Source organism: Silene latifolia, chromosome Y (genome assembly GCF_048544455.1).
Source record: "Silene latifolia isolate original U9 population chromosome Y, ASM4854445v1, whole genome shotgun sequence".
NCBI lineage: Eukaryota > Viridiplantae > Streptophyta > Magnoliopsida > Caryophyllales > Caryophyllaceae > Silene > Silene latifolia.
In genome coordinates, this window is record NC_133538.1 from 217,926,557 (window position 1) to 217,939,703 (window position 13,147).

Consider the following 13,147-nt stretch of genomic DNA (forward strand, 5'->3'; position numbering starts at 1 on the left):
TATTGCAAAATTAGTGCGGGAACTGTTATTAGTGCCCATTATTGCCCATGTTGCTTATTATTGTCCATGCTATCATGCGTCATTGCATGCGTGTCTTCTGAGTGGTTTTTATTCCACTATTTTCCCTTTGTCTTTTGATTTGGCATCTTTGGCCCTTTTATTGATTATTTCTTCTTCTATTAATAATTGGACTTCTTTTCGCTTCCATTTCTTGAGCATCTTGAAGAAGTTCAAATTTATTCTTGCTATTGGATGCTGTTGATTTTGTCATTGATACATCGCTTGTCTGGGATTTATTATCCTCTTGCATTTGTCTTTGAGCTAAAGCCTTTTCTGCCAATTTAGCATAATAACTGAGAATTTCAGCTTCAGTTTTATTTTTTGCACGAAATAATTCTTGGTAGTTGGTATTCTTCAATTCGCGATTCTTCCGCATTGAAGATGATCATACTATCAATTTTGTCTTGAATTAAATTAATTGTGTAAATACACTTTAACTCATTTGTTTCTTTATCTTGTCGCATCATTGCGTCCCAAAAGCGAGAATAAGATTCTCGTTTTAAACAAAATAATTTGAGATCATTATATCCTGTTTTGGGGATAAATTTCCAAATCCAGTGAATAGAAAATTCAATAAAGAAGTTTAATTGAATAATTCCGGGAATATCATCGATCGTTTTTTGAAGCAAATCTTTCCATTCGTCATAAAGACTTTTAAACATTTGTGGCAGAATGTCTTCATTAGTTCCATAAAATTGCCACCATTTGATTAACCAATTTGGTAAATTTTGGTCAAAAACTTCTGGGTAAATTTTTATTAGCCATGTGTGGCTCTTCGTAGTATTTTCATATAAGAAAACTTTATCAAAAGCCTGGACATAATCCCAGTAATTGTATTCAACTTTGATATTATTTTTGTTTATCAAAGTTTTAGAAGTAGATGGAGTTATTCCCCATTCTTCAATGGATATTATCCTTTTGATATTAATTTTTGAAAATCTCAGAAATTTCTGGATCCTCCCAATGATTAAAATTGCAATCATTTTGAAAGGATTCCTTCATAAAAACTTCGACTTTTATAAGTCTCCATAGGATATTGATTATTTGTTAAATAACGGTTATATAATAACCAGGGATTATCTTCCCATTTCTTGTCAGAATTTTGGAGTATAATAATCTCCCTTTCTTCTGGTGATTTCACCATTTTCTCTTTTTCATCAAGAGATTCTGTCATAATTTTTTTGAAAGATGGAGAACTTATATTAAGTTCTTTTTGTTTCCATATTTGAAACTCTTCAAATTCTTCATTTGTGATATTATCACATAATTTTTTGGCTATTAGCCTTTTTTCACCATATTGTGCCAAAATATTATTTGGTCTTATATAACCAGATGATGATCCTGGTCCTGGGTTATTCCCAGTTTTGATAATTTCGGATGATTGTCCTGGGTTATTCCCATATCCAATAATTGAGGATAATTGTCTTGTGTTATGGGTATTCCCATATCTGATAATTGAGGATGATTGTCTTCCTCTCCCTCTATTAGAAGGATGCATAAAGCGGCCACGGCCACGGCCTCGACCAAAATCCATTCCTGAAACAAATAACAAACTCTTATAGAGTTAAATACTCCCTTGTTAAGAAATCAGGGAGATGATTATCAGATCCTTTTTTATAATGGATTTCAAAATCAAAAGGGGCTAAATGAGCTTGCCACCTTGCAAACATTTGTTTGGAAACATCATGTTTAAAATCTTTTTGAAACATAAATTTTGCAGAACTACAATCAGTTCTTATTGTAAATTTTTGGTTATATAAATCATTTTGAAATTTTAAAACACATCTGACTATGGCTAAAACTTCTTTAGCAACCGTTGCATAATTAGATTGTGCAGAATTCCATTTTCCTGAATAAAAACGGACTAAAAATTCCTGTTTATTATTAGGATCAATTTGTTTAAGAATCCCTCCATAACCAATGTCTGAAGCATCAGTTTCTACTATTTTTTCCCAATGAGGATTTGCCAAACTAAGGCATGGTAAAGATATAACTTTACTCTTAATTTTCCTGACGGCTTTAGTGTGATCATTGGACCAGGCACAGGGATTCTTTTTTAACCTGTCATATAAAATAGCTGTGTCTTTTGCCAAATCATCATAATATGGTGAAATATAATTCAAACTTCCTAAAAATCTCTGAAGCTGAGTTTTATCAGTGATTTCATTGGGAAATTTAGATCCAAATTCAATACTTCTATTGATTGGAATAATTTGACCTTTCTCAATATTATGACCTAAAAATCTTATTTTAGTCTGAAAAAGGGACATCTTACTTTTGGAAATAACTAAACCATTAGATATGACGATTTTTTTTAAGATATCTAGATGTTTAAAATGTTCTTCTATATTCGTGGAGAAGACAAGAATATCATCAATATAAACTATGATAAAATGACTAAAATTGTTAAAAATGTCATTCATAATCTTTTGGAATTCTGATGGAGCATTTTTCAAACCAAAAGGCATAACATGCCATTCATATTGTCCAAAAGGAACATTAAAAGCAGTTTTGTATCTGTCATTGGTCAATTTGAATCGCGATAACCGATTTTAAATCAAATTTAGAGAATATGAGAGCTTTATACAAACGATCTAATAAATCTTTTTTATTAGGTATTGGATATCTAATCCATTTTAAAACTTTATTTAAAGGTTTATAATTAATAACTAATCTAGGAACTCCTCGTTCCTTTTAAAGCATTTTTGTTAACATAAAAAGTCATGTGCAAGACCATGGTGATTTGGACGGTCCAATAAGCTTTTTCTCTAAAAGAGAACTTATTTCTTTTTTGCAAAATTCTAAATATTCTGAATTCATTTGACAAGGCCTAGCCTTAGTAGGAACATTATCTTCCCTGAAATCTTCTTCATAAGGAAGATTTACTATATGCTTTTTTCTGTTCCAAAAAGCATTAGGATGGTCATTGCAAATAGATAAAGAAAATTGGTTTTCAATATCAATAATTTTTTGTTTTAATCTAGGATTATTAAGTTTTTGATCTATAGTCAAAATGTTAACTTCATGTTTTAAAAAACTTAATTGATTTTCTTTTAAAGAAATTCTATCATAAATCTCATTTATAGCTTTCATAAAGGGTTTCATGATGAAACTGAAAGTAATAGTTTTTCCTTGATAATTTGCAGTTAAATTTTTATTATCTGCAGTAAAAGGATAAATTTTTGTTATAAAAGGTGTTCCAAGAATAATAGGAACCGAGAGTTTATTTTTGACTAAAAGAAAACTTAAAGGTATGCAGGTGTTATTAACACATATATCAGCTTTTGGGAGTTTAAAATCAATATCTAATTTATCTCCTCCTGCTTGAGATGAACTATGAGTAGTTTTGACAAAATATCTGGAGTCAATTTCTCCTTCTTGTATAACATTTAAATCTGCTCCAGTATCAATTAAAGCAATAAATTCTTTAGAAAATTGATTATTAATTCTAAGAAGAATCTTAACATACCATTTTTGTCCAGCAACCATATTTATGGTTTGGAGAAATTTTTTATTTTTCTCAAGTTTTGGGAGAGTATCAACAAGTTGCATAGCTTGATCCTTACCATCAGGGTTAAGAATAGGAATCTCATGGTTATCAACTTTTTTGCCATTAGATTCTTGATCATTATTTAGTAAATCATTTTGAAAAATAAAAAGTTGTTCAAGATTAGAAATTCTTGTATCACTTCTTTGTTTTTCAATTTTTAGAAGTTTAATCTCAGATTTTAAATTATCCATCTCTTTCAAAATATCTTGTAAAGAAGAAGGATTAGAAGTTATGTTTTTATTTTGAAGACGTTTATAAACTTCATTTAAAGAATAGGTTTTTCTTCTGTAAAACTCTGTTTTCCATAATCAAAATTATTATGAGAAGTGCTAGGTATATTTTCAATAATTTGTGATCTTAAATCAGCACTTGGGATGGTCTTTAAAACATCTAACCAATCATTATTGGTGAGAACCTGTAATTTGACATCTTGAAAATTAGATAAAAGATTAAAGAATTCATCTTTTTCGGGATTAATACAAGCTTTTCCCTGTCCACAAGGTTCACATTCAGAATTAGTAGTTGTAGAACTACATGCGTGTAAAAAGAATCATTATTAAGGATTTTTAAATTATTACTAGAATTACTAGAATTATCAGACATAGATTCTGTTTCACTCTGTAGATCTGGTTCATTAAGAAATAATTTTGAAATCTTGTCTTTAAGATCATCATTTATATCAAGATTATTAATTTGTTTTTGGGTCCAGCAATTGTTTGCCATATGACCCTTTTTATTGCATTTAAAACACCTTACTTCTTTTGAAGGTATATAACCCTTTTTCTTATAATGCTTTTTATGGAATTTTCTCGATTTTTTGAAAAGTTTTTCTTCAAGTTTAGCTTTAGAATATCTTTTCTTTTTATATCTAGGAGAATAAATTCTATCATTACTTTTGTTTTGTTTTCTACGAGAAGTAGAAGGCATATCCATACCAAATTGTTCACAAAATTCACCTAATTGGCTTCTTTCAATAATGTTCGATGTTTGAAATTTCTTTGGTTTAATTTAATCTCATTACAAAGGTTTATTCCTTCAGTTGTACAAGCTTTAATAAGGTGACCATAATTATATTTTTAAGTAATTAATAGAAGGATTTTCTCCACGAAGAATTTTTCTAATTCTTTCAGCAAATAAGTGTGGTAGACCATCAATAAATTTACCTTTCCAATGAGAGCTATTGCATTCCGGTAAAAGCATGACTCTGCTAAGGAAGGTGTCTTTGTACCACCTAAAATCAGTTAAAGTTTTACATCTAAAATTTTGTAAAAGAGTTCTTGTGGAATCATAATTATTCCCCAATTGACCGATAAAATGATCAAGTATATTGACAAGTAAAGTGTAAACCATGAGTTTTAGTAGGCACTTCATCTTTAATTTCGTATTAGTAATAATATGTTTTTTGTTCATTAGTGAGGTAATTATCCCACCATCCTTTAAGTTGACCGGTGAATCCTGATGCTATCATTTTAGCAACAGTGGAATCACTATTATTAGCATTTTTACAAACTTGAGAATACATAAGCATTCTATGGCAATGGTTATGAATTTGTTTTTCAGCAAAATAATCTATATACCATTCATAGATATAAGATCCACTATAACTATGTCCAATAATCTCAGCATTTTCTTCCTGTCCAATATCAACAGGTGAAGGTCTTCTATTATAATATATAGTATTAATAGGTTTTTGACCCCATTTATTTTTTGAAACAACATTCAAATCATCTTTGAACTTCGGATTGATTTCTTCATTTAAAGTTTGCAACTTTAAATTTGCAACTTTATCAGCCAACTGACTTATAAGTTGTTCGTTTTTAATGTCAGATAAAAATTTAAAATTCTTTATTTAAGGAGGATTTTTGATAATAGGAGTTATTTCTTTCGAAGAAGAAGAAGGGTCTTCAGTCTTGGTATTTTGAATGACTTGATTAAGAAGATTTATGACTTTATTAGCCTTATGGTGTAAATCTGTAACATGTTCACCAAGAATTTTTAAAGATAGATTAGCATAATTATTTTGTTCACTTAAATAATTTAAATGTTTAGTAGTCGTGGTAATAATTCCGTCTTCATAAATTTTTGAAAGGGGCATGTAAGAACACCCATCTAATTTAAACTTCTTAAGAGGAGGATAAACTCCCTTAACTTCATTACCATTGAGAAGTTCAAAATTTCTTTCAAGAATAGTTAAATGATTATATAAATAAGTTGAACAATACCAAGGGACAAAATAAATAATCGCATTTCTTGATTTGCAGTATTCATAAAACTCATCTTGCAAGATGTCTTGTTGTTTTTCATCAAAATTATGAAAAAACCAATTTCTAAATTTTTCCCAAATAGGAGATTGAAATTCATTACTAATTAGTTTTCTGGTTATTGAACCAGGAGAAAAATCTAGGAAGGCCTTCTTAATCATCAGTATAACTCATTTGGGACAATGTGTCCGCTTCCTTTTTAGAATGTCGTCTTAAAATTTTATCAGAATGCATTCTTAAAACATCTTCATCTGTTTCAATAAAATCTTCATCTCTTAATTGAGAAGTTGAACACCTAGATGTACTAGGCATATCTAAATCTTGATCAAGGGCTGAAATAAAAGTCCTATTAGAAAAAGATCTAGTCATTTTTGAAGTACTACTTTTTGGTCGAATATGTTTATTACCAAAATTTAAAGTAACAGCTCCTTCAGGAGTTTGTTGTACATCAAGTAAATTAGTCTCCATAATCGGTTGAGGAGGCATAGCCTGTGTGTGTAATACCCCGTAATTATAAAGGTTGATAAGTGAATAATTTATGTAATTCAAATAATTAATTAATTAGTAATGATCGTATTTATAATAATAATTGTTGTGAGACGGTAATTAAAAGAATTAAATAATAGGGTAAGACGGGCTTATTGCTAGTGTCGACTTGGGCATGTGTGATATGGAGTAATAATAGCATTAGTATACTAATTTACATAATTGATTATAAGGAAAATAATAATAATAATAATAATAATAATAATAATAATAATAATAATAATAATAATAATAATAATAATAATAATAATAATAATAATAATAATAATAATAATAATAATAATAATAATAATAATAATAATAATAATAATAATAATAATAATAATAATAATAATAATAATATGTTTCCTAATTGGTTCCAAAACATATCCTACCCCTATAAATAGAAGACATAATCTAAAGAATGAATCTTATTCCATCATAAACATAATAATTGATAAAGAAGAGAGCAAAGGAGATCTAAAGAGGAAAGGGAGAAGAATTCTAGCTAGAAGATCGTCACAAGGTAACTTTTAATCATCTCTTAACATACTCGCCTTAAGACGAATATAACTTGTTAATTAGACAACCGTATGACAAACTAAGACCGACACCTTGACCATGGGACACCAGGGAGTGACGGGAACCGTGTTGGACCACCGTTGAACGACGGGAAGGGGGTGGTTTGCTGGTGTTTTCGAGGGTGGTTGAAGAGGGTATGTGGTTGTATGCTTATACGGATTTTTACCCTTTTCGTGGCTGGTTTGGACCTGGACCTGGGTTGGGTGGTTCCTAGGTGGTTAGTAGACCACTATGGCTGGTCAAGGGTGGTTAAGGGTGGTGATTTTGGCGGTGGTTGGACGGAATTCGAATATGGGTTTATAGTTATGTTAGAACACGGTTGCACGGAATTGACCATCATGTAGTCTGACCCATACCTGGCCGGAGTTAGGGTTGGTACCAGGGGTAGTAGTCGACCGTACTGGGTGGTTGTGGGTGGCCTTAGGCGGTGGTTTGCGTGGGGGCAGCCGGAATATGCGAAAACAGGGGAGGGGATTTAGTTGTTATTGTTGTCGGGTTTTGCTGGTCGTTGTGGCGTTGCATATGGGTCTAGATGAATAGGGACGGCACCTGGAACCACCTTTTGTCCGTGGTAGTGGTGGTGGCCGTGAATAGTGCAGTAAAGCCGTGAATTGTATAAGGTTGCGTCGGTCTCGAATGATGTTGTTGGGTCGTGAGAGAGTAGCGGCTAAGGCGTGAGATTTTAGGGTCTTGGTGGCGTTTTAGCTAGTGGTTGGTGGTTGTTGGGATGCACCATGTTGAGGGCTTGAGATGGCAGGCGGTGGTGGAGTTATTGGTGGTCGGTGGTGTCGGGAAAAGGGGATTGAAGGAAGGGTGTGTACATGGTTTTAAAACCGTAACCGTGTATATGGGTGTGTAAGGTTTGAGTGTTTCACGTATGATTAACGGGTTTGGGTTTTGTGATTTGGGTTGACCTTTTCTTTATTTATTAAGACGGGTTTTACGTAAAAATAAATTATACAGAAAATAATTAATATAATTGAATTATAATTGAATAATTAATATAATGAATTGAATAATTAATAATTAAAGTATAATATTTATGATAGGTCAATTTGTGAAGAAATTATAATCGGGTTGTGATTGCTTTAATTATTTGGATCGCTTGAATTTGCTTATTTGGAATCGCTTGCCAGGTAGGGATAAATCCTACTCAACTTTTACTCGATAATGTTTGTTGGATGGTTTACATTAAAGTGAATTGATCGTATGAAAATTGTGTTGGTTGATATAATCGTAATTGTTGGAAGGGAGATTTATATTGTATATGTTGGTTATACTGTAGTGGAGTATTGTTGTAGTATTGGCAGATTTATTCTGGCAGACATTACTTATAGTAATGTGGAGTGGTTGAACAGATTTATTCTGGCAGACGATATTTATCGTGTTTACTCGAGGCAGGCCCAGTTGGTCGCAGGCCATCCAGTGGATATTACTCAACTATATGTTGAGGCGGACATTACCTTTTGGTAATGTAGTGTGTCTTTACTCACCTTCGGGTCGAGGCTGCCCCGGCCAGGGATTTGCGGGATGATTAGTATAATGAGTAAGTAAAAGAAAGGAGCACGTTGTTTGGGGGTTGTGCATTGAAAAAGGAAATTGGATTATTTATCGTATGTTTTTGTTGTTAGTTTTTATTCCTACTCAACCTCGCGGTTGACCGTGTATTCGTGAACACCTGCGGTGAACCGTTTTATGGGAGCAGATTTGTGGTACTAAAGATTAGCGACTTGGGAGCATTGGGGTGAGAGCTCGACATGGACCATAGTTGAAGTCTAGATCACTTAGTTATTTTATCACTCAGTTGTATTTATTTCCGCTGCGAGTTTGTAATTTATTCAGTTAAGTTATTTTAATAAGTTGTAATAAAAGTGTTGATTATTAAGTTTTAATAAAGTACTTTGGTTCTGTTTTAATTTGTACTCACTGCCTCGGGAAACCGAGATGGTAACGCTCTCATTTATTTGGGAATGTCTTGCTAAAGGCTCCCGACTAAATGGGGGTGTTACAAAGTGGTATCAGAGCAAAACGATCCTCAGGCCTAACCAATGAATAATAATGAACTTAGGATGTGTCTAAATAAAATGAACCCCGGGTAGAAACTGTTAGGAGCCCCTCTTCGTGCGGTTAAGAAGGATCCCTTAATTCGTACCATGGCCCTCTCAGTTTTGAACCGGACACCTCGAGAGAAATTAAATGAGTGAGGTAGTTAAGAAGTATTTTCGTGTTTGAAGGGTCAAGTGTTGTCATAAGATAGAATTTCTAATTTCGTTGCAAGATGTAAATTGAAGTAAGTAATGTATTGGGAGTTATAAGATATGGATACTGAGAAGTAGTAGATGGTGAATAACTTGATTGAGAGCATGAAATTGTGAATAAATTGTGAAGTGTGAATATTATTGGGTGAATTTTAAATTGTGAAAATTTTTGAGAATTTCAAATTGTTTTATTTTGAGCATGAAGTTGTAAATCTTATTGGGAGAAGTAATTGTTTGACTTGGATGCTTTGACATGTTTAAATGGTGTGTTAATGTGTATTAGAATTTATATGTCTAGAGATATGCGGATTCTGTGACCCCGAAAACCATGTTTGTTTTTGTATGTCTTGGTCTTTTGCTTATGTAAGGAGGTTACGAGGATGTAACCCTTCTTTAGGGGGATGGGAAGCAAAAACCTTGTGTTTGGGGACATTTAGGATGATCGATGATAGTAAGAAAGGGGTTTGTTAAATTTGCTTGTTGTTTAATTGGACTAATGGACCGTTTTAGGAAGGTTGAGGCGGCGTGGTTGGAGGCCGTGATGAGCCATGAATCACATTTTGTTTGTTATTGTGAGGATGTTAGTTTAAAAACCTTATGCCGAATTCCTTAGGAGAAGCTTACATTTTGTTTTATTTTCTTTTCTTTTAGAACCATGCCTCCAAAGAAGACCGTACCCACTACCATGTCACAAGAGGAAGTGGACCGTTTGATTGCTATGAATGAGGCCCTAACTGATGCACTTAAGGCTAAGGGATCAACCCAAGATTCTTCTAAAGTGAGTGCTAACATTGCAAGGCATAATCCAACACAGTATAATGGGTTAGGTGAACCATCTTTACTAGGGGAGTGGCATAGGGAGTTTGACAATCTTTTTGAGTTACTAAACTGTCCTGCGGAGATGCAAGTTGATCAAGCCGCTTATTATTTGAGAGGAAAGGCAGGATTATGGTGGACCCGTAATAAGGAAGTCTTGAGGGAAGCTTGGAGGGAGAGTGGTGAACCTTTTATCTCATGGAAGGGTTTTAAGGGGACTATGAGGGATGTTTTTGTACCAGAGCATATTAGGAGTAGAATGAGGGCTGAGTTTGATTCTTACAAAATGACAGATGAGATGACTGTGGAGACCTATCACAATATATTTATGGAATTGGCTGAGTATGTATCCGATTTGAACTTTAGTGAGGAGATTTTAGCGATGAGATTTGAGAAGGGATTGACCACTAACATTAAGAAGAGGCTGGCAGCTGGGCAACCTAGTAGCATGGATGATGTTTACAGAGAGTCAAGACATTTGAGAGAATTCTTTGATATGTTAAAAGAGGAAAAGAAGGAGAAGGAAAAGAATAAAGGAAAGGGAGAAAAGAGGAAGAATGAGGCGGTTAGTGAGAGTGAAGAGGGGAACAAGAAGCAGACTACCAACCAGTTTCAATCTTATTTCTCAAGTGGTGCGTTTTATGGAGGAGTAGGTCGTGATACTGAGGGGAGGTCTGGTGCTGGTACAAAGGCTGGAGTGATTTGCCACAAGTGTGGAGGATTTGGACATAAGAGGTTTGAGTGTAAAACTAGAGTGGGAGAACATGTGAGAGGTTCTGGAAATGGGAATCAGAATGGGGGTTATCATACACCTAGGTCAGGCTATGGGAGCAACCAACAACCAGGAGGTTGGAGTAACCAAAGGAATTTCAACAACTACTTTAATCAAAATCGTAACAACCATGGTGATCAAGGCAATGGTGGGAAGTCAGCAGCTACTACCACGCAGGGGAGTGGAGGAAAGAAGACCTAGATATTAGGAGGTTTAGGAAGTTATATCTCATTTTATTTTATTTTGTTTGAGTGGAGAAATTTATGGTACCTTAATAGCAGTTGTTTGCAAACTTCGGGACGAAGTTTATTCTTAGGTGGGTAGAATGTGACACCTCATATTTTGAGTACTTCGAGATAGATTTTCGTGTTAAGTTTAATTCATGGTGATATATTTTGAGATTTAATTCGTAATACATTTTGAGTAATTGAATTGTTGCAATTAATGATGGTTGAAGTGGTAACCTTGTGTTACGAGTTTTATATGATTGGTATGTTAGCATTTCTGGGTGAACTTCGGGACGAAGTTCATTTTAAGGGGGGAAGACTGTAATACCCCGTAATTATAAAGGTTGATAAGTGAATAATTTATGTAATTCAAATAATTAATTAATTAGTAATGATCGTATTTATAATAATAATTGTTGTGAGACGGTAATTAAAAGAATTAAATAATAGGGTAAGACGGGCTTATTGCTAGTGTCGACTTGGGCATGTGTGATATGGAGTAATAATAGCATTAGTATACTAATTTACATAATTGATTATAAGGAAATTAATAATAATAATAATAATAATAATAATAATAATAATAATAATAATAATAATAATAATAATAATAATAATAATAATAATAATAATAATAATAATAATAATAATAATAATAATAATATGTTTCCTAATTGGTTCCAAAACATATCCTACCCCTATAAATAGAAGACATAATCTAAAGAATGAATCTTATTCCATCATAAACATAATAATTGATAAAGAAGAGAGCAAAGGAGATCTAAAGAGGAAAGGGAGAAGAATTCTAGCTAGAAGATCGTCACAAGGTAACTTTTAATCATCTCTTAACATACTCGCCTTAAGACGAATATAACTTGTTAATTAGACAACCGTATGACAAACTAAGACCGACACCTTGACCATGGGACACCAGGGAGTGACGGGAACCGTGTTGGACCACCGTTGAACGACGGGAAGGGGGTGGTTTGCTGGTGTTTTCGAGGGTGGTTGAAGAGGGTATGTGGTTGTATGCTTATACGGATTTTTACCCTTTTCGTGGCTGGTTTGGACCTGGACCTGGGTTGGGTGGTTCCTAGGTGGTTAGTAGACCACTATGGCTGGTCAAGGGTGGTTAAGGGTGGTGATTTTGGCGGTGGTTGGACGGAATTCGAATATGGGTTTATAGTTATGTTAGAACACGGTTGCACGGAATTGACCATCATGTAGTCTGACCCATACCTGGCCGGAGTTAGGGTTGGTACCAGGGGTAGTAGTCGACCGTACTGGGTGGTTGTGGGTGGCCTTAGGCGGTGGTTTGCGTGGGGGCGTAGGAATATGCGAAACAAGGGGGAGGGGATTTAGTTGTTATTGTTGTCGGGTTTTGCTGGTCGTTGTGGCGTTGCATATGGGTCTAGATGAATAGGGACGGCACCTGGAACCACCTTTTGTCCGTGGTAGTGGTGGTGGCCGTGAATAGTGCAGTAAAGCCGTGAATTGTATAAGGTTGCGTCGGTCTCGAATGATGTTGTTGGGTCGTGAGAGTAGCAGCTAAGGCGTGAGATTTTAGGGTACTGGTGGCGTTTTAGCTAGTGGTTGGTGGTTGTTGGGATGCACCATGTTGAGGGCTTGAGATGGCAGGCGGTGGTGGAGTTATTGGTGGTCGGTGGTGTCGGGAAAAGGGGATTGAAGGAAGGGTGTGTACATGGTTTTAAAACCGTAACCGTGTATATGGGTGTGTAAGGTTTGAGTGTTTCACGTATGATTAACGGGTTTGGGTTTTGTGATTTGGGTTGACCTTTTCTTTATTTATTAAGACGGGTTTTACGTAAAAATAAATTATACAGAAAATAATTAATATAATTGAATTATAATTGAATAATTAATATAATGAATTGAATAATTAATAATTAAAGTATAATATTTATGATAGGTCAATTTGTGAAGAAATTATAATCGGGTTGTGATTGCTTTAATTATTTGGATCGCTTGAGCTGCTTATTTGGAATCGCTTGCCAGGTAGGGATAAATCCTACTCAACTTTTACTCGATAATGTTTGTTGGATGGTTTACATTAAAGTGAATTGATCGTATGAAAA